The sequence below is a fragment of the Ipomoea nil genome, unplaced genomic scaffold, assembly GCF_001879475.1.
Source record: "Ipomoea nil cultivar Tokyo-kokei standard unplaced genomic scaffold, Asagao_1.1 scaffold0019, whole genome shotgun sequence".
Classification (NCBI taxonomy): domain Eukaryota; kingdom Viridiplantae; phylum Streptophyta; class Magnoliopsida; order Solanales; family Convolvulaceae; genus Ipomoea; species Ipomoea nil.
Window position 1 is genome coordinate 1,788,842 of NW_017616447.1, and position 11,026 is coordinate 1,799,867.

General features: G+C 36.3%; 1 long non-coding RNA gene across 1 annotated transcript; it reads right to left on the reverse strand.

Annotated features, from left to right (window-relative positions):
- On the reverse strand, positions 1-7,507 carry LOC109153050. Its single transcript, XR_002049490.1, has 3 exons — positions 7,308-7,507; positions 6,986-7,207; positions 1-142 (listed from the first exon to the last, which is right to left on the reverse strand). It is a non-coding gene; the product is annotated as an uncharacterized LOC109153050 (long non-coding RNA).
- Between the last annotated feature and the right edge of the window lie 3,519 nt (positions 7,508-11,026).

Genomic DNA, 11,026 nt, shown 5'->3' on the forward strand with positions numbered 1-11,026 from the left:
TTCTATGTTAATCCTTATCCATATTACTCATCATAAATCTGGAGGCGGCATTCGATTCAGTTGCGTCCTCGTCGACGACGGGAAGTAGCGTGACTAGCGTCCGATTCTGATGCTCGTCATCAGGGGACTGCTCAATTCTCAACTGTGAAGTAAGGGCGTAAACAAATCAAATATTTTTAATTCAATTCGTGATTAGAATTCGAATACATATTTCGAATCCAATTTTATTTGAATTCGAATAAGAATCAGAATATATATATATATATATATATATATATATATATATATATATATATATATATATATATATATATATATATATATATATATAAATTAAAACTTTAAAGACTTAGTATACTAATAAAATATACAAGTATAAAAGTGTATTAATAAAAAAAAAATTATGCTATTTAAATTTAAATTTTTATTACATTTTAGCTTAATTTATTGGAGAACTTGTAAAAAAAATTAAGTTAGGCATTTTGAACTCAAATATTTGAGTTATTAAGTTAGGCATTTTGAACTCAAATATTTGAGTTGAATAGAATATATTCGGATAATGTAGCCGAATAGAATACGAATAAAATTTTAGATTCAAATATTTATTGAATACAAACACGAATTCGAATCAAATAATAAGATATTTGACTCGATTCAATTCGTTTACACCCCTAATGTGTACAGGAAACAATGATACATACACGGGAAGTTTGCATCATATGAGGGCATGAAGCAGAAGCATCACCGCCGCCGCCGGACCCTCCATTAATGTGTGTGCTTAGTGGCAGTGGTCTTTGCTGCCTCCTCAAACGAAGATGGAGTTGCGTGAGACCGGCAGAGAGATAGTAGCAGGTTGTTCGTAGCCGGAAATGGGGAAAAGATCATCGGAGAAAAAAGAAAACGATTAAAATGACTAAAATACCCTCATTATTTGACCTATTAAATTTTTCCGGTGAGATTTGGCCGGTGTGACCAAAATTGATAGAAATTGCAAGTCAAGGTACTAAGTTACATTTTTGAAAGCCAAGTTTTGTAATTAACACAACTCCAATAGTCAGTAGACCAAAATTGAAATTTTCTCTTATTAAAAATGTACTTTTTATTCATGATCTACACAGCTGTGTGGACTACGATCTATAGAATAGTGACTGTTAACTCGTCAAACGCATGCAACTACACATCATGAGATTCCATGCACCGAACCAACTTCATAAAAGGATGAGAACAACTTTTATCTACAAGGAATCGAATTTGACATGCCCTTACCACCACCAATAAGGTGGGCTAGTGCACCACTTCATCGTAGGTATTACTGTTCATTGAAGTCATTCAAGCGGTAGACAGTAATCTATACTACCTTCCCTCCTTTACGCAAGTAGACAACTATCCCCGGATTGACATGCCTTTACCACCACTATAAGGTGGCTATGGAACCACATCTACCACAAGTACCACAGGTACAACATTGTTGTTGGTGTCACCGAATCACCGAATCCGTCAACATCAGCGGAATAGTCTGTACCACATTCCCTATTTTAAGCAAGTAGACAACTATAACAAATGTTAACATGCCTTTACAACCTTTGGTTAGGTAAGATAGGGTACAACATCAAATCTTTTCGGAGACCAATCGATAGGCTAATTGGGGAAGATTTTTTCACCTTGTTGGAGCACAGGCAAGAGAGAAAACTTTTTTTTGGTAATAATGTTTTGCGACAAATAAACTAATTAAAAACCCTAAGATATCAAATTTTAATATTTAATTGAACAAAGACTAAAAAAGTACGGCGCCCTCAAGAAAAGTTAGAGAATTTCCAAAAGAGAGAAGGACTCGAACCAAGTCTAAGAGCTTTCTCTTTCATTTTTAGGGAAATGGTAATTATAATTTTACACCGGGCATAAGATTAGTGGAATACATAATAAAGGTCCATTTAATGAATTATTAAGCAATAAAAACATAGTAGTACATAATAAAAAAGATAAAGTAATATGAAATCCTTCCCCTATCGAACCCCCCCCCCCCCCCAAAAATGGGGGGAAATAGAGCGCAATGGTCATGAGGTCGCACCCCAAGAGATCAAGAAGAGAGGATAGCATCAACAAAATACACAGGACCGAAAAGGCACAGTGACATGTATTTTGTAGCAAGTATCTTTTAAACAAAGCCACAAAATAAAGGAGTATTTTCCTGAGATTAAAACCATTTTACACATGCCTCTAACAAAAAGCATCTTGATTGCTAGCACGAAGCAAATTATACACCTTAGCAATCAACAAACTTCAACCAATTTGGGATAGTTCTCAATACGTCGAAGTAGAGTTAAATTTAGCTCAGAGCGAAACCCTAAAAAGCCAAATTTTTAAACAAAGGGGAATCTAACTTTTTGAAGAGATGATAGATACCCATCGAACTCACAAGGAATCTATTTTGGAATAGATATCGCTCAACATGTTAACAACAAATGTCATATTCCAATTGTGAAAGTCATGAATTCTCAAACCTCTCTAAGACAACGAAAGGCAAATAGCATACTGAGAAACCAAAGGTTTTTTATCCCCATAGGAATTTCCAACAGAGGGAAACATAATAATAGATTTGATGAGCTCCAGTCTACCTGGATAGCTTTTCCATTAAGAAATACAATTAAAAATAGAGTCAATTAAAAAAAAATCCATTAAGAAATACAATTAAAAATAGAGTCAATAAAAAAAAAAAAAAAGAAAAAAAAAAAGCAACCCTCAATCGTTGGGCATCAAGAGTATACCTTTGTGCATCCCTCTAGATTATTGACTCTATCTCTAATTGTATCTCTTAATGGAAAAGTATACCCTTTCTATGCGGGTAGGCTGGAGCTCATCAAGTCTATCATTCAAGGGATTGTTGGGTTTTGATTGCAAAGTTTCCCAATCCTCAAACAATGATAGACCATGTTTTTACCTCTGTTGGAACTTTCATGGGGCATAAAACACATTTGGTTGCTCAGTATACTATTTGTCTTCTGATGTCTCATAAAGAATTGGGAATTCATAACTTTCACACTTTGGAATCTAGCATTTCTCACCAACGTATTGTGAGACATCCATTCCAAAAAAAATTGATTCCCATTTGTTTAAAAATTTGATCTATGTCTACCTAAATTTAACTCTAGTTCAACGTGTATTGAAAGCTGCTCCAAATTGGTTAAAGGTGATAATTTGTATTGCTAAAATGTATGATTTGATTTGTACTAGTAATCAAATGCATTTTATTAGAGGCATATTTGGAAGGGTTTCATCCTAAGAAAATATTCTTTAATTTCGAGGCTTTGACTAGATAGACTTACTACGACAGACATATTACTTTTTTTTTTATATTGATAGGACTTGTTTACTTTGCAACAATTCTTTGGAAACTACTAATAATAATCATTTCTTTCAATTTCCCTTCCCTTTGAAGATTTAGTATGTGGCATGGAGGGAGTTCGATCTTGAAGGGAAAAACTATTGTCATTCGTAGATCCATTAAATGGATCAACATGCTACATAAGGGCACTCGATTTTCTTCCAAGATCATTGTCCTTGCACTTTTTTGCACTATATACAACCCTTGGCGCCACAGAAATGCAATGATTCATAGGTATAGAGTTTTGAATGACCCCGCATTGATTCTCCTCATCAAAGAGGTGTATAGGATTATATTTGCTTTGTTTCTCATTCATGTTTAATTCTTTACATATATCTTAACATTCTTTTCTAGTAAAAAAAATTGTGTAGGGTTGACTCCATGATTTTATTTTCTTGCTATCTTCCATCTTCCCCTTCGGTAGCTTTGTTTCTTCAGGGATGCTTCTTTTTTTTTTTTTTGAAAAAAAAAAAAAAAAAAAAAAAAGAGCTTTGTTTCTTCGTTGGTGCTTCGTTGTGTGCTCCTAACTTGTTTTTGTGTATTTGGTTCTGTGTTTTCAATCTTCCGGATTTTTGTTGTTGAGATGGATTATTTTTGGATAGATCATGCTCTACTTAGTCCGGTCTACTGTTTTAAGGTTTTGATTACTTTGGTGGCTCTTTTTGCCCATGCCACGTTTTCTTTTTGATGCGCTTCGATGTTGCTCTTCCCTTCTTGATCTCTTGGTGTGTAATGTAGCATAAGAATTATCAAGTTGAATTTGGAGAGATGGTTGAGTGGACTAAAGTGGCGGATTGCTAATCCGTTGTGCAGGTTATTCGTACCGAGGGTTCGAATCCCTCTCTTTCCATTTTTGCGGATGATTTTATTTTTATTTTTTCAAATTTCGCAATCCCTTGGTTCTTATTCTTAGTTTTGTAGTTAAATGTGTGTACTGGATAAAATCACAAGAAAGTTGAAAAATAAAAACTCTTTTTAGTTTAGTCTTATGCTTCACGTCCAGGATTACACCCGGGATCATTAGATAGGAACCCAAAGATGGGGAGAAACAAAAAATATCACTACTGTGTACACAAAGCATTTGAGAGTAAGCATTACAAATATCCAAAAAAAATTATTTAAAAAAAAAAAAAAGAGAGAATAGATTATCCATTTTTCTACCACATTAAAGTTTGGCACCAAGAAATGAAATTCTTTCTAAAAAATAATTTTCAAAATTTCATTTGAAATAATAGTTCTTCATTTAAAAAATATCTTTCCTAATTAATTAGATATAGGCTCATGAGTCATGACTAGTGTTGCCACTCCATCTCTTCTTTTTTTTGTTATTTGTCAAGGGAATGATTTCATATTGTTTTGACTTTTAGTATTATTTACTACTATTGCTTAATAATACTTTAAATGATCCTTTATTTTCGGCATAATAGTTGAAATAATATCCATTTACTTGTATTACAAAATAGATACCTTGCATTTCGTATTCCACCTGATATTGGATGTAGAATTTTCTATTGGATCAGGATATGCCCCGTGTACTTGTATTCTTAGAGATAATATTATAGTTTATCATTTTCCTATAAAATAGAGAGAGATGAAGCTCTCAAACATGGCAAGATTGTTTCTCTCTCTAGGAAGAATTCTCTTACTTTTTTCTAATTCTAAAACATCGCACTTCCTTAGTCTTTGTTTAATTAATTAAATACAATATTCGTCATCATACTAAAATTTTAGTATGATAACGAATATTATATTTAATTAAACAAAGACTAAGGAAGTGTAATGCTTTAGAATTAGAAAAAAAAAAAGAATTCTTCCTAGAGAGAGAAACACTCTTACCATGTTTGAGAGCTCTATCTCTCTCTATTATATACAAAGGAAATTTTTTTATTGCATTACATTCCAACTCTTGTTGACGCTCAGACAAGGCGAAAAATCTTCGCAACTAGCTTTTCGTCTCTAATTGCTCTCCGAAAAAGAATTGTTAGCCCACCTAATAGAGGATGATAAAGGCAGGTTAACATTGGTTATAGCTGCCTACTTGCTTAAAGGAATGTATTAGTAACTATTACGCCATTGTCAAAGGAGTCAATTACACCCAACAACAATGTTGTATCTGCAGTAAAAGTGGTACCCTAGCCCAGCTTACTGGAGGTGGTAAAGAATGTCAATCCAGAGATAACAGTCTACTCACATAAAATAAGGCAAGATAGTACAGACTATTACACATGTGTTGGCAGCTTAAATGACACCATCATTAAACATAGTACACTAACCCACCTAACTAGTGTGGTAAAGACATGTCAAACCAATCCTAATTGACAAGATGGGGGCACCTAAGCACAAAGCAATTTTGCTAAAGGCTTTAGAAAGTCAACATTGGCAAGATAGCCCAGGAAGTTTCACCCAAATTGGTGGGTGGATTTGGGTGGAAGAGATCTTAGTACAAGGGGCGAGCTCCAAGTGCAAAGGGTTTTAGGAAAAGACTCTTGCCAAAAAGAAAGTAGGGGATCCCCATCAAGGATTTTCATCCTGAAAGAAAGTAGGGGATCCCCATCAAGGATTTTCATCCTATCTAATTCTGAGTGGAATTGAAGTAAGAAAAACCCATTAACTTGAGGGACTAACTTGCATGGAACTTCCCAAGAAGCAATAAGGGCCCTAATGGTTTGATGCTTGGAAGGGGTCTAGCAAATGAGCAAAGTAACCCAAAAGCCCAATCATCTTTAAGAGTAAAAATCTCAATTTTATCCAAAGTGACCTTCCCATTATTGTGCCTTATAAATTAGAGATTTTTAAAATCTAGGTCAATAGTTTCTTGGTTTTCCCAAAAGAGATCAGCCCTTTCACGAATTTTCTCAAAGTTTACCTTCAAATTTTGGGCAAGTAATTTGGGGTTCTCTTTAGACATGTTCTCAGGGTCTGGCGCCTTCTAATATACTCGGATCATTGGCAATGAATTGGTAAGTCAGATAATAGAGTGAGGTAGAACCATACCACTGGGCATGTCCTCACCAAGGAAGTCATCCTCCCTCCGAGATTAAATTAGTCTTAGCCATTGAAATTAATCCAAACAAAGATAAAAAAAAAAAAAAGTGGAAGCCCACAAAAGTCAAATAGTCAAACACAATGGAAATTTTTTGGGAAAAATGCTAAGGCAGGTTTAACTTTGGAACCCAGTATCTGCTAGTAGTCAATCAATAAAATAGACCCCCTAAATGACAACTTATGACATACGTGGTCAAATGCCGATGAGCTAGTCATGTCGGGACCCAAAAAAATTGGGATGACCGACACAATCACCGGAAATCACCCAAACACATCAAAGTCCAAGAAAAATAAGGAAAAAAAAAAAAAAATTAGGTGCACAAGCCAGCAGCCTTCATAGAGCAAAAAGAGGAAAACACTTCCCAACCAAATGATAACACAACAAGAATCACATGACAGGACAAAAATCACAGATTAAACACACAATAAACCAAACTAAAAAGGAGACAAATAAAGGAATAGGGGCACAAACCGGCCACCCTCAATTTCAAACAGCAGAACAACTCCAACAACCACACGAAAATGGATAAATTAAAACACAAAAATCTTAAGGCTAACCTCACCGGAGTAAGGTAGAACCTCCGGTTTAACCCACTGATAGCAGATGACGAATCGTTGCTGGAGCCTACAAACGGGTAGCCACCGTTGACAGTTGACACCATCATCACAACTAGTCACCGGAAACACCACCGAGAAGGAGACTAAATCCAACCGGCAGAAGTTCCACCGCTGTCTCAGCCGAGCCAACAAACGAGTAGCCAAGAGAAACTCCGTCTAAGCCTGACAAAGGAACAAAGGCAGAGCACAGATCCAGACTCGCTAAGAAACAGGATTAAGAAAATATGGGGATGAGAAAACCTGATAGAGGAATCAAAAGTACCAGAGAAATCCGGCCGTTCTACCGTTCAAACCCAGGAATAGACGGATAGAGAAGTCAGAACTCCCAATCTGGCCGTCTAAGGTTCTTCCGCCGGAGACTTGCCATAACCGCCCACGAGAAGACCACCACCAGAAGGACGCTGAAAACGCCGCCGGAAATCGCCTTAGGCGATGGGAAAAATAGAAGCAAAAAATCTAGGTGAGAAATACCTAAATGGAGGAGGTGATATATTACCCTATTTCATGAAAGAGTTTAACGGACGAAAAATTAAGAAATAAATAAATGCCTAGAAAAATCATATTCAAATAAGGTAACTAAAAAATTCGAACTGAACAAAACTTGGAAACGTGAATTAGAAAGAGCAAATACCAATTTTCATCGCACGAGTATTAACAAAATGACAATTTTAGTCTATATTTTTAATTTCTATCAAAATTCATCTCACAACTGTTGTTTTACTACCAAAGTTAATTACGCCGGAGTCACTTTGGATATTGATGATATATAATAAGAAGTAATAAGAAACTTAAATTAATAGATGTCTTGACAGTACATTCATCATCATTCATCCCATGGACCATAGCTATTCACAATATGAAATAAATGAATGCATTAACTTACACTCCCATCTGACAGCAAAATTCACCACCATAAATTTAACAAAATTCACTATAGAGATAGTCTTGCTTGAATAAGTATTTTGATAGCAAAATTCACAGCAGATATGATCCTATTTCAATTAGTATTTTGACGGCAAAATAACAGAGAAATAATTATTTTCACAGCTTACAAAAAGGATTCAATAACAAGAACAATTATTAGGGAGGGGAGAAGGATTAAGAATTAGGGTACAAATGACATACATTAATCAGGCTATTAAGTTTAATAATGAAGGAATGATAAGGAACTTAAATTAATAGATGTATTGACAGTACATTCATCATCATTCATCCCATGGACCATAGCTATTCACAATATGAAATAAATGAATGCATTAACTTACACACCCATCTGACAGCAAAATTCACCACCATAAATTTAACAAAATTCACTATAGAGATAATCTTGCTTGAATAAGTATTTTGATAGCAAAATTCACAGCAGATATGATCCTATTTCAATTAGTATTTTGATAGCAAAATAACAGAGAAATAATTATTTTCACAACTTACAAAAAGGATTCAATAACAAGGACAATTATTAGGGAGGGAAGAAGGATTAAGGATTAGGGTATGAATGACATACGTTAATCAGGCTATTAAGTTTAATAATGACATCTGGCCACCAAAGTGACTCCGGCATGTTTTAACATCTCCGGTGACCGGAGTCATTAACTTTGGTAGTAAAACAATAGTTGTGGGATGAGTTTTGGTAGGAATTAAAAATGTGGATTAAAATTATCATTTTATTAATACTCGTGGAATGAAAATTGGTATTTGTTCATTTAGAAACACATCCAAATATTCACTGACCCGTGACCACCGGAGAGAAAAATCAAGAAAGGGATAGTTGGGTTCCCTAATGAGTAGTCAGAAGCGAGAGCTTCAAAACTAGAGTGAGAAAATCAACTCTGCTATTTGCTGAAGCACATGGCATTTAGTCATTTACTTGCATGGGATATAACGTTGGAGTCATTTAATCCCAAATTCAAATATATGCATAAGATAATTTGCTTGGGTCTTCTCAAAGGTTGGCGAGGTAATAAGTCGCAAATTAGGCTGTGCAATCGAATGCACCATGCACATGGTGTATACGATGCAAAATGACGTCGTTTTGGTTAAAAAACGTGCGTTCCACTTAAAAAAGAAATCAGGTTTGATTTCCGGCAATAGTATTTTTAATATATCCATAAATTCATAACTATATATCCACAAATTCATAACTATATATCCACAGTGAATGAATGAATGAATTAAAAATTCACAATGAATGAACTAAATATCCACAATGAATAAACTAAAGATCCACAATGATTGAACTAAATCCACAATGAATGAACTAAATATCTAGAAATTCATAACTATATATCCAGAAATTCATAACTATATATCCACAGTGAATGAATGAAGTAAATATCTACAATGAATGAACTAAATATTCACAATGAATGAATTAAATATCCAGAAATTCATAACTATATATCCACAATAATACTATTGCCGAGAATCGAACCTGATTTTTTTTTTAAGTGGGACGCGCGTTTTTAGTCAAAACGACGTCGTTTTGCATCATATGCACCATGCGCATGGTGCATTTGGTTGCACAGCATAACTATTGGTAATAAGTGGGCAAATTATTTTTATTTTTTGGTGCAAAGGAGGGCCAGACGGCCCCGGGAGATATGAGCGGACAAATTATATCACGAATTATGTTTTATATTGCATTATGAATCGTAGTCCAAAAATAATTTGTTGTTGATACATTTTGTACTTACAATTAATCACTTATGTACTTATAAACAAATTAAAATGATACGATCTAAAAAGGAACGACCTAGAAAAGGTGTTAGAAAAATAATTATGTGTGGCTCAAATCTGTGGAGACTACTTCCGTCCACGTCGCTGCATGTCTTCACTTCTTGCATGACATATTGCATGCCATCACCGATCGTTGCGGAGCTTCACGCAAATGCCGCATAACTCTCTCACTTTTAGTGTATAAATAGTTGTTTAACTTCGTAATTCATGCAGCATCAATCATTATCAATTCATCATTTCTATTTCTTTTATCTCACGTATAGTATTTATATATATATTCTTGGTAGGGAATGTCCCGACCGGCATAAGCTTTACCCCGATCGAGATGCCTTCGTCCTTTTCTCTTTGTCTTTGCAGGTAACAGGTCGGGCTTCGTGTGAAGAACCCGATCGGGGTCAGACCGGGAGTTGCCCGAGCGGCAGTGTCAACTACCGAGCGGTAGCCCTTTGGTGAGAGAGCTGACAAAGGACACGTGGCGGCTCTCTACGACGACAGACAGGGCACCCGGGAAGATGACACGTGGTGGCTACGTGGAGAACATGCCGAACGACCAGATTCTTGTCTCCGGCACAGCGGCTATAAATACCTACAATAGCTACAGTGTAGAGGACTTTTGGACGATCGATAGGTTGTTATTAGAGATTCCCGACCGCAGTCAGTCGGCACTCAGAGCAACCAACCAAGTAGATTGTACTTAGGGCCTTTTACCGTGATCAATAAAGATATCTATTTGCTTTGATTGGTCTCGGGTTTATTTTATATTGCTTACGTATAATTAGCAGTATCATTTTGGCGCCGTCTGTGGGGACCCGTGCAAAAAAGCAACGTCTTGACGAGCACCCGGTCTCTTTGCAACAATGTATCCGTGGGCATACAACAACTTCGCCGATGACCAGGCGGATGCAACAAGCTCATCCGACCACCACGCCACCCAACAGCAAGGTCAGACGGTGGACCTGAATCTCAACCTCTCACCACCGCATCCATCCAACACATACCCGGCCGCCCAACAGCCGGTGAATTACATACAACCGGGGTTTCATACGCCCGGTCAGCAATATCCACAACCAATGATGTACCCCGGTCAGTATCCATATCCGGTCCCACCTCAACCGTACGGGTATTGGCCAGGCCAACCGATGTATTACACACCTCCGGTTGGTTACCCACCGTTCATGCCTGCGTACACGACTCCAGCCGCCGCCCCTCCAGTTTACCCGGCCGCTCAAGTAGAGCCGCAGC